An 11,374-nucleotide genomic window follows, 5' to 3' on the forward strand; every position below is an offset into this window, starting at 1 on the left:
CTGTAGACCCCAGCGTTTCCAACGGGACAAATAGTATTGACTGCAGATGCTTGGGAGGGAGAATGAGGACAGGAGGGGAACACTGCTGTAGGGATGATCAGGGATCCGGAACATCTTATCAAAAGGAGCGAAGCGCAGTGTCTTTCGTCAGCAGGACATTCAGGGGGGTAAGTGGGAGGAGTTAGCGATATGCATCTAATGAGCAGGGGCCTGGGGGAAGAGTGGGGAGAGAACAGCTGCCAGGGTCAGCAGTGCGGGGCCCCTGCAGAGGTCAGGGGCCCTGGGGCAATTGCCCCTTTTGCCTCTATGGCAGCGCCAGCCCTCGGTGGATGCATGGTGATGCGAACAGAGCGGATGCAAAATGTCAAGTATGTGAACGACGCAGCATAGATGCCAGCGCAGGGTGAGCGGATCCTGCATGTATCTGCTGCATTTGCATTGCAGTGTAAACCTGGGCCTTAGGGCCCATTCCCACTTAGGCGATTAGCAAGTGTTTTACTGCTAATCACGGAATTGCTGTAGATTGCTAGCGCAATGGAAACTATACTGCCGCGATTGCTGGGAATTCACGATTAGCGCTGAACGCAAAACGCGCTACATGCAGCATTTTTTTAGCTTTTTTTTTAGCAACCGCAATTGCAATGTATTTCAAACGTGAATCACTCGAAAAAACTCGAAAATGGCCAGTGATTTTTATCCATTAATTGCATAAAAATCAGGGTTGCTCGTAAACTACGCGTCATAGTACACAACTACGCATCGTAGTTCGTAGGCGTAGTTTAAGAACTACACGTACGCATTTCCGCGTAGTCGTAGTCCCGCTATGCGAAGCTTCGCCCGCTACGCGTAGTTGACGTATGTATTGCGAAGTCAACTATGCGTGCGGTAACTGCATCTATATGGGTCATTGCGCATGCGCAGAAATATCATTGCCCTTTTATACGCATACAATTCCGCATTGGAAGGTGGAATGTACGCTTATATTAGTTTGTATATGCACATAGGTAGCAGATTATTGCGGAGATTTTTCCGCATAAGCGGTCGCATCAACTACGCTTCGCACTACGCGAAGCTTGCGTATTTTAACGCGTAGTCTACGGAATGCAAACGTAGTGAAGTTTCAGATTACATAGCCGTAGATTGCGAAGCGTATCTGCGTAAAAATACGCGTAGTTCCAGTGTAACAAAGTTGGCTGACTATGACCATCCCTGGTAAAAATCAACAGTGTTGCAATTTTAAGTGTAAATGGGTCCTAATGCTGCAACTATATAGCTGTAAGCTTGTCTACAGAAATTGACTCGCTATTAGAATGATAAAAGGAGCTACAGTTGGGGAACAGAGTTTGTTTTCTCCCTGTTTACAGTACACTCTTGTTACACTGACTCAGCACTCAGCTTTGCTCACACATTTGCACTTCTTATCACTCAATCATGACCTTAAACTTGGCAAACAAGCAGCAACAACACGGAGCAAAAGAGCAAAGGACACACAAAATATTCCAAATCAGACAGTATCGGATTTGTTTGCCAAGTGTAAAGCGTTAGTACATGGAGTTGTTTTTGGCACAGGCTCAGTAGTAGTGATGGTCAAATAGCTTTCTGTTTGATTTGCTAGCTATTCGATGCAACAGGCCAAGCAGGAGCGTAACTAGAAGACAGAAGCCCTTAGCTCTCCGATACAGAGGTCTATCAGATCAGGTGTTTTATGACCCCTGTGAGATGGGCTCCAAGGAGAGGCAAGGAACGTGGTTTGAACATTCGGGGGGGGGGGGGGGGGGGCATCAAAGTATTGCTGGGGAATTGCAGTTACGCCACTGAGGCACAGATTTGAGAAACAAATGAATTTTAATTGCATTGAACACAGTGACACTGACATTTACCGTTAATGCACAGAGCAGGGTGCTGTGGAGGGAATGGAGGGAATCTACAAGATGTTCTGGGGCTTGCTATGCTTAGTATAGCAAGTGTCAGAGATCGACATATGCATCGCTCTTTGTCTGTAACAAGAGGATATTGGTGTGGGACATTTCTGAGGATACTTTAGTGGGATTAAACAAAAGTAAGTGTTTATGGTTAATTTAGAATAATAAAGGTTAATTTTATGGTTGTGTTTTTATTTTATTTTTAACCTTGTGGAAATGGTTAAGGGGAATGTTGGTACCACTATACCCATGTCACCAGGGTAGGAGGCAGGCATCTGGTGGTCCACTTGTTAAAAGGGACCCCCAGATGCCACCATGAACCCCTCTGGGCCTACGCCCACACACAGGCATGGAGGTAGTTCCCCCCACTCTCCTCCTGGGCATCGGAGTTGGGAATGAGCTCCTTGTCCATGGATTGGACAAGGGCTCTGAGGGAGAGGGGAAAGCTTTGACACCTTTTTTTTCCAGACCCTGCCCCCATACTATGGACCATGCGGTCTGGTATAACCCAGGCAGTGGCGTAGCTACAGACCTCGGGGCCTCAGTGCGGAATTTGAACCCCCCCCCCCTCTCTCCATTCCTACATTAATTATTCCACATGAGTATCGTAGCCAGGAGGCCTCAGAAAAAAAAAATTTATTGGGCTTTTTTCTAGATATTGGTGGTGTTCCCTTCCCATCTTAAGTCCCTGGATGCTACTGAGAATGGCCGAGTGGGCGAACCAAAAACAGAACTAACCAGATCTACTCACAGAGTTAGAAGACTACCTGTGTGGACAAAGGACTATGTGATGTAGTTAATTTGCATAGTAAAGCTTTGTGTTATAATTGAATATTTGCATACTTGAAATTCCTTTAAAGAAAATCAGAGACCTCAAAAGATCTTTTACTTACCCAGGACATCCTCCAGCCCCATAAGCACGTCTGAGTCCCTCACCGTCCTCCTGCGGTCCTCAATTCAGGGACAATCAGCCCCGATAACTGGCTCAGTCGTGTCAGTCCAGGTCTACCCACCTGCTCATGCGCAGTAGACCCCAACTGATGCAACTGAACGAGTTATCAGGGCTGATTGAGGCTGAATAGCAGACCACGGAAGGATGGCGAAGGACTCAGATGTGCTTATGGGGCTGGCGGACGCCCCCTGGGTAAGTAACAAATCTTTGTATATTGAGGTCTCTTCAGTGGCGGACACAGCCAGCAGTGGGCCCCTGTGCAAAATTGCAATTGCGGGCCCCTACGACCAAAAAATGGGTGTGGCTATAACCTAAAATTGAAAAAATCAATTAACCCTTCGCACACTCACATGCAAATGTTCAAACAAATGCATTCACAGATTTACTCATCCAGGCACAACTGTTATCCCTACAGCTAAATTAAAAGCCAGGGTTTTAGTTCACAGAAGAATGCATTCTCATGCTTAGTCACCTATACTGCGCAGAAGTACCCAGGTAAACATAGGTGTCCTAACTCTGGCCCTGTAACATGCATAGTGCAGACATGCAAACACATTCATTGCATCAAACCTATCAATGGATTAGGAGCACACATCCTAACTTCCTCTCCTGGGAAAGACAGTGCATCTTACCAATCGCACAAGGGAGCTAACATTATGTGTCCATGTGCACCATGCGCATACACCAGCATAAGCTGTCTGCATGCTGACAAACATACAGGGGAAGGGGGAGTGCACCGAATTGGACCCTAGCCACAGGGGTCAATGATAAGAATAAACATACATATATCCAGGCACATCGCCTCTAGTTAGGACATTAAATAAATTATTAGGGAAAGGGAGGTGCTGAAGGGGGTGTGGCTAGAAACAGAAAAAATCAATTAACCCTACGCACACTCACATGCAAATGTTCAAACAAATGCATTCACAGATTTACTCATCCAGGCACAACTGTTATCCCTACAGCTAAATTAAAAGCCAGGGTTTTAGTTCACAGAAGAATGCATTCTCATGCTTAGTCACCTATACTGCGCAGAAGTACCCAGGTAAACATAGGTGTCCTAACTCTGGCCCTGTAACATGCATACATGCACTATGCATGTTACAGGGCCAGAGTTAGGACACCTATGTTTACCTGGGTACTTCTGCGCAGTATAGGTGACTAAGCATGAGAATGCATTCTTCTGTGAACTAAAACCCTGGCTTTTAATTTAGCTGTAGGGATAACAGTTGTGCCTGGATGAGTAAATCTGTGAATGCATTTGTTTGAACATTTGCATGTGAGTGTGCGAAGGGTTAATTGATTTTTTCTGTTTCTAGCCACACCCCCTTCAGCACCTCCCTTTCCCTAATAATTTATTTAATGTCCTAACTAGAGGCGATGTGCCTGGATATATGTATGTATAACCTAAAATTGGTGTGGGTAGAACCTGCGGTGCGTAGCACCGCGTCAAAAAATGGGCGTGGCAATGACCGGATTAGGGCGTAGCTAACTGTAATTTAAAGCAAACCCGGGGTGAGGGTTTATTTCCTTTTAAACAATACTAGTTGCCTGGCGGCCCTGCTGATCTATTTGGCTGCAGTAATAAACTGAATTACACCAGCAACAAGCATCTAGCTAATCTTCTCAGTTCTGACAATATTGTCAGAAACCCCTGACCTGCTGCATGCTTGTTCAGGGTCTATGGTTGAAAGAATAAGAGGCAGAGGACCAGCACGGCAGCCAGGCAACTGGTATTGCTTAAAAGGAGAGAAATATGGCAGCCTCAATATTATTCTCACCTCAGGTTCCCTTGAAAAGTGCAACGCAAAGACAGTGGGCCCAAGTTTTGGTGACCCTTTCCCCAGAAAATTCACATTATTTTGCAGGTTTTCTCAAGATGTCGGCAGATATGCTCAGAAAATACGTGCAATCATGTCGGCAGATATGCTAAGAAAATACGTGCAATCATGTCGGCAGATATGCCCAGAAAATACGTGCAATCATGTCGGCAGATATGCCCAGAAAATACGTGCAATCATGTCGGCAGATATGCCCAGAAAATACGTGCAATCATGTCGGCAGATATGCCCAGAAAATACGTGCAATCATGTCGGCAGATATGCCCAGAAAATATGTGCAATCATGTCGGCAGATTTGCCCAGAAAATATTTGCAATCATGTGGCAGACCTGCCCAGAACATACACCTGCTAATATAAATAAATAAAAAAATTTACTCACCTGCAGCAGCAGACCTCCTGTCCCAGCCTCCATCCGGCGCGCAGCTCCCATGGATAGTTGAGTGGATAGGTAGCCTTTGGGTAGGTAGCCTGGTGGCTGGGTAGGTAGGTAGACAGCCTGGTGGCTGGGTAGGTAGGTAGCCCTTAGCCAGGTGGGTAGGTAGCCTGGTGGGTGGGTGGGTAGGTAGCCGGGTGGGTGGCTGGGTAGCTGGGTGGGTAGGTAGCCTGGTGGGTGGGTGGGTAGGTAGCCTGGTGGGTGGGTAGCCGGGTGGGTAGGTAGCCTGGTGGGTGGGTAGGTAGGTAGGTAGCCAGGTAGCCTGGTGGGTGGGTAGCCTGGTGGGTAGGTAGCCAGGTGGGTAGGTAGCCTGGTGGGTTGGTAACTAGCCTGGTAGGTAGGTAGCCTGGTGGGTGGGTGGGTAGGTAGGTAGGTAGGTAGCCTGGTGGGTGGGTAGCCGGGTGGGTAGGTAGCCTGGTGGGTGGGTTGGTAACTAGCCCGGTAGGTAGGTAGGTAGGTAGCCTGGTGGGTGGGTGGGTAGGCAGCAGGGCCGGCCCGTCACTTTTTGCCGCCTGAGGCAAATGTGGCAGAGCTGCTGCCGCCGCCCCCCCCCCCCCCTTTTCACCTTTTTCGCGTTCCAGCGAGCGCTCCACTGACGTCACTTGACGTCAGTGGAGCGCTCGCTGGAACGCGAAAAAGGTGAGTCACTTGACGTCAGTGGAGCGCTCGCTGGAACGCGAAAAAGGTGAGTCCTCCCCGCCCGTGCCTCTTACGATCTGGCAGCAGCTTACTAATTACAGGCTGGAGGGGAGCGCAGATCGGGGGACCCAGGCGAGGGAGGGGGGGTCCGACCCCCCTCCCCACCGCTAGGCACAATACCCCCGACCTGCCCGCTACCCCTCCGGCTCAGCGGCCGGCCCCCCCGGGCGGGTGCCGCCCTTTGAAGTTTGCCGCCTGAGGCAAATGTTTCACCCCGCCTCATGAGCGGGCTGGCCCTGGTAGGCAGCCTGGTGGGTGGGTAGCCGGGTGGGTAGGTAGCCTGGTGGGTGGGTGGGTAGGTAGCCGGGTGGGTGGCTGGGTAGCCGGGTGGGTAGGTAGCCTGGTGGGTGGGTAGGTAGCCAGGTGGGTAGGTAGGTGGGTGGGTAGGTAGCCGGGTGGTTAGGTAGCCTGGTGGGTGGGTTGGTAACTAGCCCGGTAGGTAGGTAGGTAGCCGGGTGGGTGGTTAGGTAGGTAGCCGAGTGGGTAGGTAGGTAGGTAGCCGGGTGGGTAGGTAGCCTGGTGGGTGGGTAGGTAGGTAGGAAGCCTGGTGGGTAGGTAGCCGGGTGGGTAGGTGGTTAGGTAGCCGGGTGGGTAGGTAGCCGGGTGGGTAGGTAGGTAGGTAGCCGGGTGGGGGGGTAGCTATCTGGGTGGGGGGCCCGACTCCAATCCTCCCTCCCTCCCTCACCTCGGGGGGCCCCCCTCCCGATATGCGCGGCGGGAGAGCGGCAAATACAGGAAGTCTCCGGGGCTCCAGGCAGGCGCTAGAGGCTCAGCGGCCACTTGGTCTCTGATGTCTCCAACTCTATATACAGCTTGCTACTTCCTGGTTTAGTAGCGAGCAGTATATAGAGTTGGAGACATCAGAGACCAAGCGGCCACTGAGCCTCTAGCACCTGCCTGGAGCCAGGGGCGTAACAATAGGCCCTGCAGCGCCTGCGCCCGCGGGGGGGGCCCGGCCCCCCCCTGGGGCCCGCTCGGGGCCGTTTTGGGGGGGCTGGAGGGGTGGCAGCATGAGGGGAAAGCCTTGCCCACAGTCGGCGGGGAGAGGGGAAGTTCCCCCCTCTCCCTCACCTCGGGGCTCTCCCCTCTGCGTCCCCCTCCAGCTAGTGAATGTGTGCGGGCAGCAGCGGCGGCGGGATACATACCTTCTTCCTTGCGTTCCATCGCCGCCTTCTCGCTCTAGCGGCTGACGTCACTTCCGGAAGCGGAAGTGACGTCAGCCGCTAGAGCGAGAAGGCGGCGATGGAACGCAAGGAAGAAGGTATGTATCCCGCCGCCGCTGCTGCCCGCTGCCCACACACATTCACTAGCTGGAGGGGGGCGCAGAGGGGAGAGCCCCGAGGTGAGGGAGAGGGGGGAACTTCCCCTCTCCCGCCGACTGTGGGCAAGGCTTTCCCCTCATGCTGCCACCCCTCCAGCCCCCCAAAACCGGCCACGAGCGGGCCCCGGGGGGGGGGGGGGGGCGCTCTGAAATTCTGCAGGGGGTTTTCAGGTGTCTGCTGCCCACATTACGATTTTCAGGTGTCTGCTGCTCACATTATGATTTTCTGGTGTCTGCTGCCCACATTACGATTTTCTGGTGTCTGCTGCCCACATTGCGATTTTCTGGTGTCTGCTGCCCACATTACGATTTTCAGGTGTCTGCTGCCCATATTATGATTTTCTGGTGTCTGCTGCCCACATTACGATTTTCAGGTGTCTGCTGCCCACATTATGATTTTCTGGTGTCTGCTGCCCACATTACGATTTTCTGGTGTCTGCTGCCCACATTACGATTTTCTGGTCACTGCTGCCCACATTGCGATTTTCAGGTGTCTGCTGCCCACATTACGATTTTCTGGTCACTGCTGCCCACATTGCGATTTTCAGGTGTCTGCTGCCCACATTACGATTTTCAGGTGTCTGCTGCCCACATTGCGATTTTCAGGTGTCTGCTGCCCACATTGCGATTTTCTGGTGTCTGCTGCCCACATTACGATTTTCTGGTCACTGCTGCCCACATTGCGATTTTCTGGTGACTGCTGCCCACATTAGGATTTTCTGGTGTCTGCTGCCCACATTACGATTTTCTGGTCACTGCTGCCCACATTGCGATTTTCTGGTGTCTGCTGCCCACATTACGATTTTCAGGTGTCTGCTGCCCACATTACGATTTTCAGGTGTCTGCTGCCCACATTGCGATTTTCAGGTGTCTGCTGCCCACATTACGATTTTCAGGTGTCTGCTGCCCACATTACGATTTTCAGGTGTCTGCTGCCCACATTACGATTTTCAGGTGTCTGCTGCCCATATTATGATTTTCTGGTGTCTGCTGCCCACATTACGATTTTCAGGTGTCTGCTGCCCACATTGCGATTTTCTGGTGTCTGCTGCCCACATTACGATTTTCTGGTGTATGCTGCCCACATTAGGATTTTCTGGTGACTGCTGCCCACATTGCGATTTTCTGGTGACTGTTGCCCACATTGCGATTTTCTGGTGACTGCTGCCCACATTGCGATTTTCTGGTGACTGCTGCCCACATAAGGATTTTCTGGTGACTGCTGCCCACATTAGGATTTTCTGGTGTGTGCTGCCCACATTATGATATTCTGGTGACTGCTGCCCACATTAGGATTTTCTGGTGACTGATGCCCACATTGCGATTTTCTGGTGACTGCTGCCCACATGGCGATTTTCTGGTGACTGCTGCCCACATTGCGATTTTCTGGTGAACTCTGCCCACATTACGATTTTCTGTCCCACATTACGATATTCTGGTGAACGCTGCCCACATTACGATTGTCTGGTGAATGCTGTCCACGTTACAATTTTCTGGTGACTGCTGCTCACGTTACGATTTTCTGGTGACTGGTGCCCACATTACGATTTTCTGGTGAACTCTGCCCACATTATGATTTTCTGGTGAACTCTGCCCACATTATGATTTTCTGGTGAACGCTGCCCACATTACGATTGTCTGGTGAATGCTGTCCACGTTACAATTTTCTGGTGACTGGTGCCCACATTACGATTTTCTGGTGAACTCTGCCCACATTATGATTTTCTAAAGGCCCACATTATGATTTTCTGGTGAACTCTGCCCACATTACGATTTTCTGGCCCACATTACGATTGTCTGGTAAAATGCTGCCCACTTTACAATTAATTTACAGTGAAACGCTGCCCCATTACGATTATTTGGCACCTATGGGGGGGGGGGCCCATCCAAATATTCGCAGGGGGGCCCAGTGATTTCTAGTTACGCCCCTGCCTGGAGCCCTGGAGACTTCCTGAGTCGGGGCCCCCCAGGGAAAAAATAAAATTAAAAAAAACAAAAAAAAACAGCAATACTTAATGGGCCCCTGAAGCAACAGAACTTCAGGGGTCCTCGTGTGGCGGCACGGCCTGCACGGCCGTATGTCCGCCACTGGGTCTCTTCTTTCTAAAGAAGCTTTTGCAACAAGAAGGAGTGTTCATACTTCTGGCCTGTAGATGGCACTGTGATATACTGTTGTTACACTGATTAATTGCATGGGATTTATTTATGCTGTTCTACACTTTTTTCCTCTCTTCCTGCCTGTCAATCTGTGTGTATTGGATACAAAGCAAAGCATGGCTTTATAGGCTCATTTCACACTTGCAATAAAAAACGGTCCATTCGTGGCACGGAACAACCATATATATCTTATCTTATCTTATCTTATCTTACTGAGTGCGCTCAAGATGGCAGCCTCTCCTTTTACCTGCTCCACACCTTGTCTCGGCTCTGGGAAGCATTAATCACATATATGCACAGAAGGAACAAAAATACTTACAGATTCTGCACCATGAAATCTCTGGCTACAACTGGAACCTTCTGGGAAACGTGGAAGTTTATGGATGGCTAAGTTACAAGCTGGATTGTACTCACCATGAAAGTCCTGTGTAGCTGACCTTGGTTTTGGAGTCCTGCATGGGATTGGGAATCTGATAATCCACACAAACAAACAAAAGCCTTCTCTACTCCTACAAGGACACACAATGGAATAGGATTTCTCCACCTGGATACTCATGAGGTCCACAGCTTCAAACAAACCAACACAATAAAAAGCATGTCCATGCAACACAGCAAGCAGATCTCCTACCTTCCCAAGTCTTCTTCCCAAGGTAAGGGAATTCATCCTCCTTCCCCAAACAGAAGTAATATCTTTCAGCTGGCAATCCGTTTTTGCAGACTGTACAAATACTTTAAATGCATTCAGAGGCTGAAATTATATTGACTCCATTGCCTTTCTAAGTAAACCTTAGTAGGCCCCATGCTTCTGCATATCAATGGACTTTTCACACCTATTCTAGCAGATTCTGAAGGCCAGCATTTGCTTTTGTCTACCCCCCACTGATAAACAACAACATTTAAAGGAAGAGCTTACTTAACCCATTCCTTCCCAAAGAGCAATGTTAATCTATACAGCCAGCTTCTTACTATCTCTCAGGCCATTGAGAGCTGCATCTCACATTGGAAAAAAACAAGCTAATTTGCTGAAATCTCTAGGGATTTTAAATAAAACGCACAGAGGTAAAAAAGGCGGCCAGGCCCATAAAAAGTGCCACACTCAGTCTCAGTCCAACTTCAGGGACCCAGGTCCATTCATAGAAAAGAACTTTCCAGCGATCTCTAGTGATGTGTACTGGAAATCAGAGGCTGAAAGTAGCAGAAGTTACCATGTCCCTAGTCAGAGATGCAGTAACACCCCGGCAGTGAACCCAGTCGCCATTGCTAAGCCCCATGCAGTCACTGCATTGCTCTGCAATGCCCGCTCTATAAACAATAAGACAGCCATTATTGCGGACCTTATTCAGACATGCGATTTTTCATGCATCACTGAAACCTGGATTGATGCCAATGCGGGCCCCACATTGGAAGCAACCATCCCATACAATTACTCAGTCCTAAGTGAGGGAAGACGAGACCGAAGAGGAGGGGGTGTAGCAATTTGTGGCAAAACAACTCTGCAGCTCAGGGCCCTGAATGTTGGCTCAACAAAGTCCTTTGAATGTATAGGTGCCCAGATCTCAGCTGGTAAAGGCTTCAAAATTTTAGTGGTTTATCGTCACCCCGGAGATGCTGACCCTTTCCTACAGGAATTCCCAGAACTTCTGGCCATGCTGACTCTGTCTTATCCGAGATGGATCATCCTTGGTGACTTCAACATCCGGGCTGATAACACTCAATCACAAGATGCAAATGAACTAATAAATCTCATGGGTGGACTAGGCTTCACACAAGTTGTAAAATCAGCTACCCACAGAGGAGGGCATACGCTAGACTTACTGTTCCACCTCGGAATGGACATTAGTAACATAACAGTAACCCCAGTGGTGTGGTCAGACCATCACATAATACAGTTTACTATTGAACATCACCCTATCAAGCAGCTCCCTAAAGAAACAATCAAAACCCGTCCCCTGAGTAAATTAACACCGGAGAGGATAACTGCCAACCTGGATTTTACAAATCTGCTCCACAGTCAAATGGACCCAAACTCTCTAGTAACCCAGTACAAC

Source organism: Hyperolius riggenbachi, chromosome 4, assembly GCF_040937935.1.
Source record: "Hyperolius riggenbachi isolate aHypRig1 chromosome 4, aHypRig1.pri, whole genome shotgun sequence".
Taxonomy (NCBI): Eukaryota; Metazoa; Chordata; class Amphibia; order Anura; family Hyperoliidae; genus Hyperolius; species Hyperolius riggenbachi.